Source organism: Ambystoma mexicanum, chromosome 13 (genome assembly GCF_040938575.1).
Source record: "Ambystoma mexicanum isolate Mex_15411 chromosome 13, UKY_AmexF1_1, whole genome shotgun sequence".
NCBI classification, from domain to species: Eukaryota; Metazoa; Chordata; class Amphibia; order Caudata; family Ambystomatidae; genus Ambystoma; species Ambystoma mexicanum.
Genome location: NC_090938.1, coordinates 808,436,115 through 808,453,841, shown reverse-complemented (window position 1 = coordinate 808,453,841; position 17,727 = coordinate 808,436,115).

Genomic DNA, 17,727 nt, shown 5'->3' with positions numbered 1-17,727 from the left:
CTAGACCATCGAAAGGGCCGGGAGGCTTTCTTTAGTAGGGAGGTGATAGGCAGAGTGAGTCCAGAAAATTCAGGAATAAACTTCCAATAAAAGTTGGCCAGTCCCAGGAATCTTTGAACCTCCTTGATCGACGAAAGGGAGGGCCAGCCTAGAATAGCTCCGACCTTCTTGGGATCCATGGCGATCCCCTCGCTGGACAGAATAAACCCCAGATAGGAGACGGAGGATTTGGCGAAAGCACACTTTTCCGGCTTGACCAATAAATGATGTAGCTGCAGCCTGTGTAATACTTCCTTTACATGACGAGTATGCTCTTCGGGCTGTCGGGAGTAAACCAGAATATCGTCCAAGTAGACGATGGTGTTTTGGCCCAAGAGATCAGAAAATATGCGGTCCATAAACCTTTGAAAGATTGAGGGAGCGTTGACCAGTCCGAACGGCATAACCTGATATTCGAACAGCCCATAGGGAGTGCGGAAAGCCGTCTTCCATTCGTCACCAGTCCTGATGCGGAGCAAATGGTAAGCATTGCGTAGGTCGAGTTTGGAAAAAACTACAGAGCCTTGGACGGCCTCCAGGATCTCCTAGATTACGGGCATTGGGTACCGGTCCTTGATGGTAAGCTGGTTTAGCCCTCGGTAATCAATACAAGGTCTTAGGTCCTTGGGGTCCCTCTTGGAAATGAAGAATAGCGTGGGATACAATGGATCGTGCTCCTCTCAGGGGCACACCTCGTCTTGACACTTTCGAAAAAGGGTCCTGGAAGACACTTTTCCTGGCAGTGAGCTGAATGAAAACTTAAAAGATTAGCCGACCAGTCTATGGTAGGGTTGTGTCATCGGAGCCAACCAATCCCCAAAATGACTGGGAAGTGAGCAGCACGAATGATATCGAAGCTCAGTACTTCAGTATGTTGTTGAATGGATAATCGTACCTCCTCTGTGGTGTGGGTAATGAGGCCGGAGCACAGAGGGGTACCATCTACTCCCTCTACCTTCTGGTCTTCCTTCTTGGCTATCCTGCGAAGGCCAACCTTGTCGGCCCATAAAGTGTCCAGGAAATTTCCGGCTGCTCCACAATCCAGCAGGGCCAGAGTCTCCATTTCCTTTCCTCTGAACCGAAGCTGGACGGATATCACCATAAGACGTTGATCTTCCGAGGGTTGGGCAGAAGTGACCGAAAGAGTGACATAGGAACTGGGGAAAGCTCCTCGGTAGTCCGTCCTGCCAACTACCGAGGGCGTTTGTTTCCCGGACGTCTGGGGGGTACATCTGGCAGTCTCTCAAGAGGTGGGTGGAGGAGCCACAGTATAGACAAAGGCTGCCCTCTCTTCTCCTCTTCTTCTCTTCCGCTGTCAAGGGCGCTCTGGTTGCTCCTATCTGCATAGGTTCTTCCCGGATGGATGGACGCGCGGCAGGTGAGGAGGTCGATGGGTGAGTCTCGGGGTAAGAGCTGGAGTTACGGGTCTTTCTCTTTTCATTCCTCCGTTCAGTCAACCGGAAATCTATCCGTACAACTGCCTTTATGAGATCTGGGAAAGAATCGGGGCGAGGGATCCTAGCGAGCTCGTCCTTCAACTCTTCGCGCAAACCCCTCCTGAAGATGGTGTATTGAGCCTCTTCTTGCCAGCCAGCTTCTGCGGCTAGTCTTTTGAAGGAGGATACGTAAGTGAGTAGGTCAGAACCACCCTGACGTACGTCTAATAGGTCTTCGCTAGCCAGGTGAGCACTTTCAGTGCGAAGAAAAGTCTCCTTGAGAAGATCCTTGAATGCTACATAGTTCTGTAACACTGGGTCGGACTGGGACACCAATGGGGTAGCCCACGCTAGGGCATTACCGGTCAGGTGTGTGATCATAAATCCCACTTTGGCATGATCGGAAGAAAAGGTGTTCTGTCTGAAAACAAAATGGATATTACAAGCTTCCAAGAATTCTTTGACTCTTTTTTCGGATCCGTCGAATTTGCCCGACACCAAAGGCAAAGGCGGTAGATCTGTGACTTGCTGTTCTCTGGCGGTAACTCTTTGTTGGAGAGCAGTATTTGCTGTCTGAAGGGCTTGAACTTCCAAGTTTAAGTTTTGTACCGCAGCGACCAATTCTTGAAGTTGCTGGGGAGTGGCCATGTCAGTATTATGGCGTTTCAAGCTATCAACAATGCCTGACGCTGTGGGCGTATCGACAGGGCTTTCCGCTCTGTTGTTCACCCCACTCGAACCCAGAAGGTCTTCCAATTCCCCTTCCTCCTCACCTGATGAAGATGAGAAGTCCAACTTCTTTCAGCGGGATCGACGAGTGAAAGTCCTCCTCTCCTTGTGTAGATAGGGTCGGCCTCGGGAGGAAGCCACCGCGACCCCTTGGGAACGAATCAGCGGGGACTCCCCCCCGCGGCAGACAAGTGAGGCAAGGGGAAAAGCCTTACGGCACAAAAACCCCTCTGGAGTGAAGAATCCGATGCGGCAGAACACGAGGAAGGATCCAAGGCCAGCTGGAATAAGGGAGACCCGCAATCCGGCGGACGGCAAGCTATGGTGGGTAGAGAGCACGGAGCAGAAGAGATGCCAAGGGGGGGGGAGAGCCAGAGAGAGCGGGATCTCAAAGCAAGGCAGGGGAAGAAAGGGGAGCGAGAATCCAAACGCCCAAGCAAAACAATGAACGGGCGTAAGCAAGAGAGAGAGGAGATGAGCAACGGGAAGAGGGAGGAAAGCAGGGGTAAAATAGGACAGGAGCGGATCACCACCAAGAGAGAAACTGTAGAGCGAAGCAACGAAAGAGGAGTCCGAAGTTGAAACGCGCCGAGCCGCCAAGCGTAAACAGAGAAGTACCCTCGGCGGCGGCCATGATGGAAAGAAGTAGACCGCTAACGGCGCTTGGGAGCCCAACGTAGCGCCACCGCAGGACGGCCGCCATGTTTCCACCTCCTCCATAACCGCCAGGAACCTGCGGTTGTGACACTTTTCAATCTCAAGTGTTTGGTGGCTAACCAGACCAAATCTCCAACTCAATACTCGGGGCAATCTCTCCAATGCCGGACAGCAAATCATTTCATAGTTTTCTTACTTCCTAGCAGAGCACGTAGCGCATGTTCTAAATTCTTTTTCATCACTTGAATTCTCTCTCCTACTTCAGCACAAGAAACCTCTAAAGAAGGTTCAGCTCTCAAAAATCGTGGCTGATAACCTTGATTACAAAAGAAAGGAGTCCTCTGAGTTGAATCTTTGGTAACATTATTATAACTGAATTCCACCGACCAAACGAAATCTACCCATCTATGATTTGAACGCAAAAACACCTCAAATATTTCTCAAGCTCTTGATTAACCCTCTCGGTGAGACCATTAGTTTGGGGATGATATGCTGAAGACAAATTTATTTCCATTCCAAGTTTCTTACAAAAAGCTCTCCAGAATTTCGATACAAATAGAGACCCTCTGTCCGAGATAATCTGAACAGGTAATGCATGCAATTTAACTACATTTTGTAAAAAGGCATTTGCCAAACTGGTTGCAGTGATTGCTCCCCTCATGGGAATAAAATGTCCAGCTTTAGTTAAATGATCCACCACTACCAAAATAGAAGTACACCCCTGATCTTCCGACAATTCCACAATAAAGTCTAAAGAAATGATATGCCAAGGATGAGGCGGAACAGGTAAAGGATTTAAGAACCCTGTAGGTTTACAATGCTCTCCTTTTGGCTTCTGCACACACCGCACAGGTTCTCACAAAATTCAACACATCAGTCCTCATTCCTTCCCACCAGAAATGTTGTCGAATTAGTTATAGCGTCTTCCGGTAACTGGGATGACCAGCTAATTTGTTTTCATGACATTCCTTCAAAGCAATTTCTCTGATGTCTTTACTCAGCAAACATAAACATTCATCAATTTTGGGTAAACCTTCTTGAATACTCCTCGTAAGATCCCTCCGAACCCATTCCTACATCTGTTCCAATGTCATTTTACCAAAAATCCAAAATCCAATTTTTGGGTTGAAACTACCACCGCAAAACGTTCAGCCGCCAACACTGGTGCTGTAAAGTCTTCCTCAATCTTAAGACTTCCAGGAAACTGTTGAGGGAGGGCCTCCGCCTTACCATTTTGTCTTCTGGCTTGAAGGTAATAAAGTCGAACGCAGATAAAAATGACCATCTGAGCTGGCGAAGGGTCTTGGCTGATTTCAGAAAAAGCCAATTCTGGTGATCAGTCAGCACAGTCACTGTATGCCGTGCCTCTAACGAGTAGTGTCTCCATTCTTGAAAAGCCTTCTTAATAGCTAGCAATTCACAATCTGTTATGGTATAATTTATCTCTGCAGGAGTCAACTTCTTTGAAAAATATGCAACAGGATGTTTACTGACCAGTGAACTGGTGTCTGAGATAAAACTGCACCCACTTCTATGTTGGATGCATCTGCTTACAAATCAAATGTATGAGCTGGATCTGGATGAATTAAAATCGGGGCTGCAGTAAAGTCCTTCTTTAACTCTTGGAATGCCCATTCCGCTTGCTCAGACCAGTCAAATTTCACACATTTACGAAGCAACCTTGTGATCGGTGACACCTTCAATAAAAAATCCTTAATGAATCATCGATAAAAATGTGCAAACCCCAAAAACTCTGCACTTCCTTTACACCAGCTGGAGACGACCAATTCGAAACCGCTTGAACCTTACGAGAAATCCATCTCCAAACCCTAGGGAGATATCACAAACCCCAAAAATTCAACCTCCTTAGTATGTCATTGGGACTTCTCCAACTTGGCAAAAAAGGTTATTGGCCCGCAATTTCTACAAAACTCTTTTTTACATGTTCTTGATGTATTGTTTCATCATGAGAATAAATTAAGATGTCATCAATATAAACTATTGCAAAAACGTTAAAAATGTTAAAAAAATTCTCTCAGGACCTCATTGATGAAAAATTGAAACGCTGCCACAATCAGCACAGGTGGAGGCAATGGAGACTGTGGCTGCTCAAAAGGAGCACACCACATCCCTTCCCACGCCCCTTCCCACACCAAGAAGGTTCCAATACTAGCAGCATTACATGGCATGGAGGACCTGATAGGCAGCACAGAGGAGACGCAGGAGGAAGAGGAGGGCAAGACAGGCACAGCAAGCAACACCACAGCACCTAATCATACCACAGAGGCACCCACCAATTCCCAGGATCAGAGCCAGACCATTTAACCTAACACCCAAGCAGATACACACCCTGTACCGTCTGGACCGTGATACCATCACCAGCATCGTGGACATGATACACCACAAAATTGTGAGCCTTATAGACATCAGAACTCCACTTCCTGGCCACACGCACCTACCAGCATACAGTGGGGGCAGATGCATGGCATCTCCCAACCAGTATTCTCACGCACACTGAACCAGGTACTCAATGCCCTCCTTAAGCATGCATCCGAACACATATACATGCCACGGACTGCCCAGGAGATTGCAAACACCAAAGTCGGTTTCTATTCACTGGCAGGCATCCCAAGTTGCCTCGGGGCCATCGACTGTACACATGTGGAATTGGTCGTCCCACATCACAATGAAGTAGTGTACCGAAACAGGAAGCAATTCCACTCCATCAATGTCCAAATGGTATGTGACGCCAACAAGATAATCACACATTGCTGTGCCCGATTTCCCGAATCTACCCATGATTCCATTGTCCTGCGGAACTCAACTATCCCACGCTACATGGAGCGACAAACGGGACAGCATTCGTGGCTACTTGGTGAGTAGCAGGCCAAGCACATGGCAGTGTGCGTGGGGGGGGAGAGATAGATACTCCAACTGGGTGTGTGTGGGGGGGGAGAGATAGATACTCCAACTGGGTGTGCGTAGGGGGGAAGAGATAGATACTCCAACTGGGTGTGCGTGGGGGGGTAGATACTCCAACTGGGTGTAGCCTGTAGTCCATCGTCCAAATGCACATACAGATGTTAGCCAATGAAATGAACATGCCACACTTGAGGTGAACAGTAACAGAACCCCATTCCTTCCCCCATATAGGTGACGCCTGCTATCCCCTGAAGAGGTGGCTCCTCACACCTCTACGGAACCCACAGAACAGGCACGAAGAGGAATACAATCCTCGGGTCTGCTGGCGCTCTCCTGTATGGCCATGAGAAGGTGGCCAAGATCACCATGGCATGTGTCATGCTGCACAATATGTGTATTAGACGGAATGTGCCACTGCCCCCTGACGTTGAAATAGAATCACCTGATGAGGATGATGATGATGATGGTGATGAGGGTGGAGGTGAAGGGGATGCAGGTCATGCAAGAGGGGATGGCTAGGAGGGACGTGCTGTGAGGCAGCATCTGATCAACCAAATATTCTGAGTAACAAGTTCTCGTACTGTCACCTGGATATGGCTAGTGGTGCACTGGTGTCTGTTTGTTAGCTCACAATGGACCCTGGCGTCAATAAATTAAACATACACAATGAAGAAGTCCAGGCCTGTGTTTTGCTCTAACACCAGTGTATTTATGAACTCAAACAGGAAAATGTGCATGTACCCAAACATCCCACCACCCTACCCCCCACAACTGTCCCATCACACCCTACCCCCCACAACTGTCCCTCATGTGTCTTCCACAATTTTTGCATCCAGACATGCACGCGGAAGCATGGATATTCACGCCCTATTGATCATTGCCTAATCCAGCATTTAGAGGCTGCCAGGAGGAGCGCCTGGTGGTGCGTGCGGAGCATCGGAGTGGGCTTGTCTGCCGCGAACTGGCGGACGAAGAAGTGGCAGACTGTCCTGGTGCTGGTGGAGGTGGGAATTGACGGTCCATTGCATCCGCAATGCGTGTGAGGACCTCACGAACTCTGATGAGCTCCCCACACAGCCTGTCTGTGCAGGTCTCCATACTCTCCCTGGAGTGTCTGGATGTCTCCCCAATCTCCGCCCTGAGACGGGTAGCCTCCGCCACATGCTGACCTACCAGCACAGTGAGACCCTGTTGCTGCTGGATGATGCTGGCCAGGTCAAGGGCAGTGTCGGCCTCTGGTGGTGTGGCTGCTGTGCATTGTGATGCTGGCAGGTGTACAGATGAAGGCACCGGGGGGCTACTGAAGGATCCCATGGTCTCGTCACCAGTGATGTTGGAGCCAGGTGTGTGATGGGGGGATGGCTCAGGGGTTCCGGGTGGGCTTGGGGTGTGCATGCCCAGCTCGAATTCAGTTGGGTCCTCCACATCAGTTAATGGTGCGGTGGCTGCCGCCTCTCCTGCCGAACTAGCAGTAGCTGTGGGTGGTCCCTCGGTGGATGTGAGTGGTGGTGGTGAGTGAACCTCCTGAGGTGGGGCTGTTGGGTTTGGTGTGGCCTTGGCAGTGGCACTCAAACTATGTTTGGAACTCTGCAAATGGAGTCTTGCGCCTTTTCCCCTTGATGTCTTGGGGGTGTCCTCGGTGGGCTGTGGCCTTTTCTTCTTCTGCGCAGGGGGTGCCTGGGATGAATCCTCACTGTCTGTATGTGACCCTGTCGGGGACAAGAAGGGGGATGGCATTGGTTAGGGTTCGATGTACTTAATGCAGGATACATCATCAATGCAGTTGTGGGCATTTGCAATTCATTGTGAAGGGTGCAGGTGATGTGCCAGTTCAGTGGCCCATCCATGCAGTGTTGTGTGTGGCACTTGGCTCTGTTGATGTGTGCATGTGTGTATGTTTGGGTCTGGCACTGACATGGGCAGGGTGGGATGCATGTGTGGATGTTTGGCCATCCATGAGATGAGCCTGGCTGACATTTGTGGGGACCTGTAGATACACATTGCATGCTTTCATCAGTACACTTACCTACCTCCATCCGACGTGTCTGCCACGCCATGCTCCATCCTCCTGACTCCCTCGATACAGTCGACTCCGATCAGGTTGGCGCATGTCTCCTCCCATTCCTTTAGCTTGATTGGCGACCCAGATCTGCCAGCGGTGGCAGTGTTATGATTCTCTGCCAGGATCATTCTGACCCGGAGTCTCAGGTCATCCCATCTTTTCCTGCACTCACGTACATTGCGGGTGCTGGTGCCCACGGCACTTACTTTCATTGCCACTTCGGCCCAGATAGCCTTTTTCTTAAGGAGGGTCTCCCGCTCCATGTCGTTAGCGAAGACCACTGCAGCATTGTCTGCTAAGGTTTGGGTCAGCATGAGTAACTCCTCATTAGAAAACCTTTCTTTCCGCAGGCGGTCAGTTGTTTTTTTCAGTGCCTTGGGCATGGTAAGGGTATTCCAGTAAATCTCAGACAGCAAAGTACCACAAACAGGTCCAGGGGGCAGAGGATGGCAATGGATTGTGTTTTTAAAGATGGCCACCGTGCTCTTTCCCGTTCCTGTGCGATGACGCTATTTCCGGTTCCGCAATTTAACGGTCACCGCTAGTAGCGGTGACCGCTATTTGCATGCAGCGTGAGGGCGGATATGCTATCTGCACTTTCATCGAGGGCGGTAAGTGACTTTTTGGGGTCTTTAGCTGCATGGCGGTTGTGTCATTACCGGCATGGCGCTATGCTCGTGTCCGCGTACTCGTAATGGTGCGCTATTAGTGCCCTCTTGCGAGGGCGGACACGTTAAGAGCGCCATGCCGGTAATTGTGGATTTTTACCGCACAACGTGTAATGAGGCCCACAGTCTCATGAGTTATTGGTCCTGAAGAGAGCTGAGTACCATCAACAGCACTAACTTGTTCAGGACTATCCTTAACACTTACAGGGATTCCCAGGGACTTAGCCAATCCATAAAGTTATCCGTAGCCCCTGAATCTAACATAGCGGGTCCTTTTCCTTTTATCTTCCCAGCCAAAAACAAGGATACATTTATGGTGATATGAGGAACCGCCGACTGCACAGAATTTGCAAATAGTTGCGGGTTTCAAGAAGATACAAGAGTAAATGACCTGCCCTTCCGCTGTACATGCACAGGCCTTCCCAGACTCTCTTTTCTCTCTCTTCCTTATCAAAGGACCTCTAGGTTTGGAATAACCTTCCTTGCTACTAACCAAGGGTTTGAACTCCCTACTCACAAACCCTTTAGGTCTCTCCAATCTGAAACTCAGCTTTAATTCAGCTAACACCTTTCTTTGTTCCCCTCTGCGTTCACTTAACCTAAAACCTAGTTGCATTACCAATGTGATTAAATCCTTACAAGATGATGGTCTATCTACAATGGTTGACAAGGCATCTTTGAGTTCATCCTGTAACCCTCTATAGAACAGTGTTGCTCTCTTATCTTCTGGCCAATTAGACTCAAGCGCCAGAGCTTTGAACTGGGTAATGTAACTAATCAAGTCTTTACTCCCTTGTCGTAACTCTAGCAACTCACTCAGAATCCACTTCCTGAGAAACTGAACGTCGACCAAACAGACTACTGACTTCCCTCATAGAGCCCTTGAAATCTTCCAGAAAAGGACTCTGCTGATTAACCAGTAAAACAGACCAAGCCCCTGCATCCCCTGAGAGGTAAGACAACATAAAAGCAACCTTCGGGGTTCCAGTGGAAAATCTCTCAGGCCGACAAAGAAAATGCAGTTGGGACAGAGTCACAAACACTGAAAATCTTTTCGCAACTCCTCCATAGCGCTCAGGAGCCGCCAAAGGAATGGGTAGATGACATTCCTTATTCCGTGCCAACTTCTCCTTCCTGCTCTTGACCACAGGCTCATCCACCTGAGCAAGAACAGGTGGTCCCATATCCTCAGCCAAATCCTCCGGTAACGGAGTTCCCTGCACTTGCAATTCACAAATCTTCTCCACTGAACCCTCTACCTTCAGATTCAAAAAAGTATTCTCACTCCTCACTTTAACTCCTGTCTAATGTCGGACAACACCTCCCGCCATGCGCTAAGCGAGAGACCTGTGGGGTCCATGGCAGCTCAGGTGGAAAAATCACCTAGGGCCTTTCATACTCTCAGGTTCAGTTCTCGTCTTGCCTTCCGTAGGAGCTGCTGGACCCCACAGTCCCCCACCAGCTGCTCTGCGCCCCACTTAGTGTTACAGTGGAGTTCAGTACAGTTAGAGGGGGAAAGGGGAAATGGGATAAAACAACAAACAACACAGGAGCTCTTCTTGCTTCAGACCTGCACACTGCATGGGAGTTAAAGGGGTTAGTACACCATAACACTGAAATAACTACTAAAGTTTTCTCAACAATACTGGAACACTGTGTACCTGTGACTCCTCTGCTTCTAGCTTGGAGGATTAGTGAACCTTAATGCTTTTGCAGCTGTTGCTGTTCTATGTTTCATTTGTGCTTCAGGCTTTTAACTTTCTTTAACGTTTCTTCTTTTTAGAATTTGTTTCTCAACCATAACCTTCAAAGTTTCTGTTGCCAAATAATGATTTCCTTGCCCTGCCACTTTAAATGATTAAACCTTTAAGTCTCACCTCCTCTTATGGTGAATAACATGAAATAGAAGTTAAAACCATACAAGTTACTTAACTATTCACAACATGGAACCTAAACACCTAAATGAACTCCATTGAACCACATTTTCAAGACTTCTGTAGCAGGCGTGGCCCAAAGTTGTACGCGTGCGTGTACTTTGTCTTTTTGAATGTCTGATGTGAGGAAACAATCCTGTCGCTGTTCGTATGCTGTAAATAATCTCCCATGAAGCTGCGTCACGGGTACGTTGCTTCCTTTTCTTTTATATAACACTTTGAGAGACTAGAGGGAATATTTTTCTGGACCTCTTTAAGACAACCCTCAATTCCAAACAATCTTTTCTTCTACAAAGCACCTGTGACACTAACAGCACTTGGGAATCTTCTTTCACTGCGCCCGTAGCCCTACAGAGGTACCGCGTAGCGCAACAAGCGTTCCTTTTTAACTCGTGCTCGCGTATGACGAGTGCAAGTAACGGCAGAAAAACATTTGTAATGCGAATTGCTTCGAACTGGACTTTTGCCTTTACTAGGCCAAACAAAAGTTTCTTTATCAATTGCGGAGTCTATTTTAACCATTAAGTGAATCCGCCTCACGCTCATTTAACGCACGACAGCCTCGCACTCATTTAACTTGTTAATTCACGCGAGTCAAATGCAGCTCAGCAGCGCTGAAGTGAAACACTGTCTTTCCTAAGGCGATTTTAAACAATTACCAAGCCAACCCAAAGTAGAACAGTTCTGAGTTTGAAAGACGTTAACTTTTGATTAAGTTCTTTAAAGATCATTTCACTTTTCTAGCTGCTTTACTAACACTACCACAAGTACAGTTATAGTCTTTGCAGCGCCATACATTTGCAAAACTTGTCAGAAGATGCGCTCCCACCAGAGTTTAGTTGATTGAAGGTCATACAGCAACCTGCTTAAATCTTCCAGCTTGAAAAGTTCAGAAAGGTAGGCCTTAAGGGAACTACACAAAACCTTTCAAAAGGAAAGTGATAAAAGGCAGTTCAGAACGGGCAATCAAGACTATCTTCCCTTAACATTCTAGATTAGAACCCTGCTGTGAAGATCCACCATCTTGGCTTGGGTTCAAGCCCAATCCTCCATTTTGTACACACAACTCAGTAGATCTCTGAGAGAAAACATTCAGGAAAACTGACTGCCATTTTATATTGCAACCAAAGCCACCACCCACATATCTTTTGTATACTACCAACAGTATGGGCCTCATTGCGACCCTGGCGGAAGACCATGGTGCCATTAGCACCCTGGTCCATGCCGGTAAATTACCGACTCCGCCGTGGAGAAAGGGGGAATTACCACCCCATTACAAGGTTGGCGGGGTGGTAATTCCCCCTTCCTCCAAGGCCCTTCCCCATTTTTACCCTATAGGGCTCAATGGGAATGGGGAAGGCGCTAAGTACGGTACCGCAAATTTAACCCATTAGCGCCTGAGTCGTAATGAGGCCCTATGACTCCTAGTTCTTGGTCTAACCTTCCCCGCCGGACCCCTGATGCCCCTATTCGCGTAACGTAGAAAGCTTTCACTCGGAAAGGCCTAAGAAGCACCTATGTTAGAACAGCCTCTGCAAAGAACTGTTCTACTTTGGGTTGGTTTAGTAAAGAAAACCATGGTGCTTTGAAATGGAACCTCTTTTCAAAACTGAACTCGCAAAGTTAAACGTGCCGAAACATACATAAGAACATAAACATCTTTATTTAAAATTACTTTTACCATAAGATTCAGAAATTAATGTTGGTTCTTAGTTTATCTTAAAAGGAAAGTCTTTTGACAGTTATTTACATCCAATACATGTAGTGATTCTTTCAATTTAGTGTAGTCTCATCTTAAATCTGCAGTCTGTATCCTGTTTCCGATTTCCCTGATCCTTCCTGTCTTCTCATCTTCAACAAATGGGCCCTTGAAAGGGATTGATTCCTGAAAAATGTGAGCTCCTGACCTTCTCAGCTGGGCTATAGACGATGAAAGGCAGTTGCCATAGACCTCCAACTGACCGTAGACATTCCACAGCCAATCAGAGTGCAGAATGAGAACCATCATCTTGGTTAGGCCTAACTCTCCCTAAACACAGACCGAAAATAAATAAACCCAACAGCCTTAAATAGGACTAAAAACCCAAGAATAAGGGAGGCTTGACAAAAGGAAAAAAACTAAATGCAAACAGACGAGGAAAACCCTGAAATCTGTTAGTGAAACGCTGTTTGAAGCGTTCCAAGATGCAGCCTGCGATGCCGGTAAGCTGACACTCTCGCGTGCACTCTCCAAACAACTCGACGCGCTGAAGGTTGTTCGCCTCACATGAAAAACACGCTTCTCAAAACACTTGTTTAAGGCGCTTGTAGTTGAATACTTGTTAGACACAGTGAAAACAATTATGTACATTTAAAGATGTAAATATTGCCAGACAAACTTGAACTTCTCCAGCATGGTGTCTGGCATGGATTCACATGCTCATGAATATTCTCCAGCATGGGGTCTGGCATGGATTCACATGCTCATGAATATTCTCCAGCATGGGTCTGGCATGGATGCACACGCTCATGAATATTCTCCAGCATGGGTCTGGCATGGATGCACATGCTCATGAATATTCTCCAGCATGGGGTCTGGCATCGATTCACATGCTCATGAATATTCTCCAGCAGGGTCTGGAATAGATTCACATGCTCATGAATATTCTCCAACATGGGTCTGGCAGGGATTCACATGCTCATGAATATTCTCCAGCATGGGGTCTGGCGTGGATGCACACGCTCATGAATATTCTCCAGCATGGGGTCTGGCATGGATTCACATGCTCATGGATATTCTCCATGCTCATGAATATTCTCCAGCGTGGGGTCTGGCATGGATGCACATGCTCATGAATATTCTCCAGCGTGGGGTCTGGCATGGATGCACATGCTCATGAATATTCTCCAGCATGGGGTCTGGCATGGATTCACATGCTCATGACTATTCTCCAGCATGGGGTCTGGCGTGGATTCACATGCTCATGGGGTCTGGCGTGGATGCACATGCTCATGAATATTCTCCAGCATGGGGTCTGGCGTGGATTCACATGCTCATTAATATTCTCCAGCATGGGGTCTGGCGTGGATTCACATGCTCATGAATATTCTCCAGCATGGGGTCTGGCATGGATGCACATGCTCATGAATATTCTCCAGCATGGGTCTGGCATGGATTCACATGCTCATGAATATTCTCCAGCATGGGGTCTGGCATGGATTCACATGCTCATGAATATTCTCCAGCATGGGGTGTGGCATGGGTTCACATGCTCATGAATGTTCTCCAGCATGGGGTCTGGCATGGATTCACATGCTCATGAATATTCTCCAGCATGGGGTCTGGCATGGATGCACATGCTCATGAATATTCTCCAACATGGGTCTGGCATGGATTCACATGCTCATGAATATTCTCCAGCATGGGGTCTGGCATGGATTCACATGCTTTTCTCCAGCATGGGGTATGGCATAGATTCACATGCTCATGAATATTCTCCAACATGGGTCTGGCATGGATTCACATGCTCATGAATATTCTCCAGCATGGGGTCTGGCATGGATTCACATGCTCATGAATATTCTCCAGCATGGGGCCTGGCATGGATTCACATGCTCATGAATATTCTCCAGCATGGGTCTGGCATGGATCCACATGCTCATGAATATTCTCCAGCATGGGGTCTGGCATAGATTCACATGCTCATGAATATTCTCCAGCATTGGTCTGGCATAGATTCACACACTCATGAATATTCTCCAGCATGGGGTCTGGCATGGATGCACATGCTCATGAATATTCTCCAGCATGGGGTCTGGCATGGATTCACATGCTCATGAATATTCTCCAGCATGGGTCTAGCATGGATTCACATGCTCATGAATATTCTCCAGCATGGGGACTGGCATGGATGCACACGCTCATGAATATTCTCCAGCATGGGGTCTGGCATGGATTGACATGCTCATGAATATTCTATAGTATGGGGTCTGGCATGGATTCACATGCTCATGAATATTCTCCAGCATGGGGTCTGGCATGGATGCACATGCTCATGAATATTATCCAGCATGGGGTCTGGCGTGGATGCACATGCTCATGAATATTCTCCAGCATGGGGCCTGGCGTGGATTCACATGCTCATGAATATTCTCTAGCATGGGGTCTGGCATTATGCACATGCTCATGAATATTCTCCAGCATGGGGTCTGGCATGGATGCACATGCTCATGAATATTCTCCAGCATGGGGTCTGGCATGGATTCACACGCTCATGAATATTCCGCAGCATGGGGTCTGGCATGGATTCACACGCTCATGAATATTCTCCAGCATAGGGTCTGGCATGGATGCACAAGCTCATGAATATTCTCCAGCATGGGGTCTGGCATGGGGTCTGGCATGGGGTCTGGCGTGGATTCACATGCTCATGAATATTCTCCAGCATGGGGTCTGGCGTGGGTTCACATGCTCATGAATATTCTCCAGCATGGGGTCTGGCGTGGGTTCACATGCTCATGAATATTCTCCAGCATGGGGTCTGGCGTGGGTTCACATGCTCATGAATATTCTCCAGCACGGGGTCTGGCGTGGATTCACACGCTCATGAATATTCTCCAGCATGGGGTCTGGCGTGGATTCACACGCTCATGAATATTCTCCAGCATGGGGTCTGGCGTGGATTCACACGCTCATGAATATTCTCCAGCATGGGGTCTGGCCTGGATTCACACGCTCATGAATATTCTCCAGCATGGGGTCTGGAGTGGATTCACACGCTCATGAATATTCTCCAGCATGGGGTCTGGCGTGGATTCACACGCTCATGAATATTCTCCAGCATGGGGTCTGGCGTGGGTTCACATGCTCATGAATATTCTCCAGCATGGGATGGATTCACATGCTCATGAATATTCTCCAGCATGGGGTCTGGCGTGGATGCACGCGCTCATGAATATTCTCCAGCATGGGGTCTGGCGTGGATGCACGCGCTCATGAATATTCTCCAGCATGAGGTCTGGCGTGGATGCACACGCTCATGAATATTCTCCAGCATGGGGTCTGGCGTGGATGCACACGCTCATGAATATTCTCCAGCATGGGGTCTGGCATGGATTCACACGCTCATGAATATTCCCCAGCATGGGGTTTGGCATGGATGCACACGCTCATGAATATTCTCCAGCATGGGTCTGGCGTGGATTCACATGCTCATGAATATTCTCCAGCATGGGGTCTGGCGTGGATGCACACGCTCATGAATATTCTCCAGCATGGGTCTGGCGTGGATTCACACGCTCATGAATATTATCCAGCATGGGGTCTGGCGTGGATGCACATGCTCATGAATATTCTCCAGCATGGGGTCTGGCATAGATTCACATGCTCATGAATATTCTCCAGCATGGGGTCTGGCATGGGTTCACATGCTCATGAATATTCTCCAGCATGGGGTCTGGCATGGGTTCACATGCTCATGAATATTCTCCAGCTTGGGGTCTGGCATGGATTCACATGCTCATGAATATTCTCCAGCATGGGGTCTGGCATGGATGCACACGCTCATGAATATTCTCCAGCATGGGTCTGGCATGGATGCACACGCTCATGAATATTCTCCAGCATGGTGTCTGGCATGGATTCACATGCTCATGAATATTCTCCAGCATGGGGTCTGGCGTGGATTCACACGCTCATGAATATCCTCCAGCGTGGTGTCTGGCATGGATTCACACGCTCATGAATATTCTCCAGCATGGGGTCTGGCGTGGATGCACATGCTCATGAATATTCTCCAGCATGGGGTCTGGCGTGGATGCACATGCTCATGAATATTCTCCAGCATGGGGTCTGGCGTGGATGCACACGCTCATGAATATTCTCCAGCATGGGGTCTGGCGTGGATGCACATGCTCATGAATATTCTCCAGCATGGGGTCTGGCGTGGATGCACATGCTCATGAATATTCTCCAGCATGGGGTCTGGCGTGGATTCACATGCTCATGAATATTTGGCGTGGATGCACATGCTCATGAATATTCTCCAGCATGGGGTCTGGCATGGATGCACATGCTCATGAATATTCTCCAGCATGGGGTCTGGCGTGGATGCACACGCTCATGAATATTCTCCAGCATGGGTCTGGCATGGATGCACATGCTCATGAATATTCTCCAGCATGGGGTCTGGCGTGGATGCACACGCTCATGAATATTCTCCAGCATGGGTCTGGCATGGATTCACACGCTCATGAATATTCTCCAGCATGGGGTCTGGCGTGGATGCACACGCTCATGAATATTCTCCAGCATGGGGTCTGGCGTGGATGCACACGCTCATGAATATTCTCCAGCATGGGGTCTGGCATGGATTCACACGCTCATGAATATTCTCCAGCATGGGGTCTGGCATGGATTCACATGCTCATGAATATTCTCCAGCATGGGGTCTGGCGTGGATTCACATGCTCATGAATATTCTCCAGCATGGGGTCTGGCGTGGATGCACATGCTCATGAATATTCTCCAGCATGGGGTCTGGCATGGATTCACATGCTCATGAATATTCTCCAGCATGGGGTCTGGCATGGATTCACATGCTCATGAATATTCTCCAGCATGGGGTCCGGCATGGATTCACATGCTCATGAATATTCTCCAGCATGGGGTCCGGCATGGATGCATATGCTCATGAACATTCTCCAGCATGGGGTCCGGCATGGATTCATGGATATTCTCCAGCATGGGGTCTGGCGTGGATTCACACGCTCATGAATATTCTCCAGCATGGGTCTGGCATGGATTCACATTCTCATGAATATTCTTCAGCATGGGGTCTGGCATGGATTCACATGCTCATGAATATTCTCCAGCATGGTGTCTGGCATGGATGCACATGCTCATGAATATTCTCCAGCATGGGATCTGGCGTCGATTCAAATGCTGATGAATATTCTCCAGCATGGTGTCTGGCATGGATGCACACGCTCATGAATATTCTCCAGCATGGGGTCTGGCATGCATTCACATGCTCATGAATATTCCGCAGCATGGGGTCTGGCATGGATTCAAATGCTCATGAATATTCCGCAGCATGGGGTCTGGCATGGATTCACATGCTCATGAAAATTCCGCAGCATGAGGTCTGGCATGGATTTACATGCTCATGAATATTCTCCAGCATGGGGTCTGGCGTGGATTCACATGCTCATGAATATTCTCCAGCATGGGTCTGGCATGGATTCACATGCTCATGAATATTCTCCAGCATGGGTCTGGCATGGATGCACATGCTCATGAA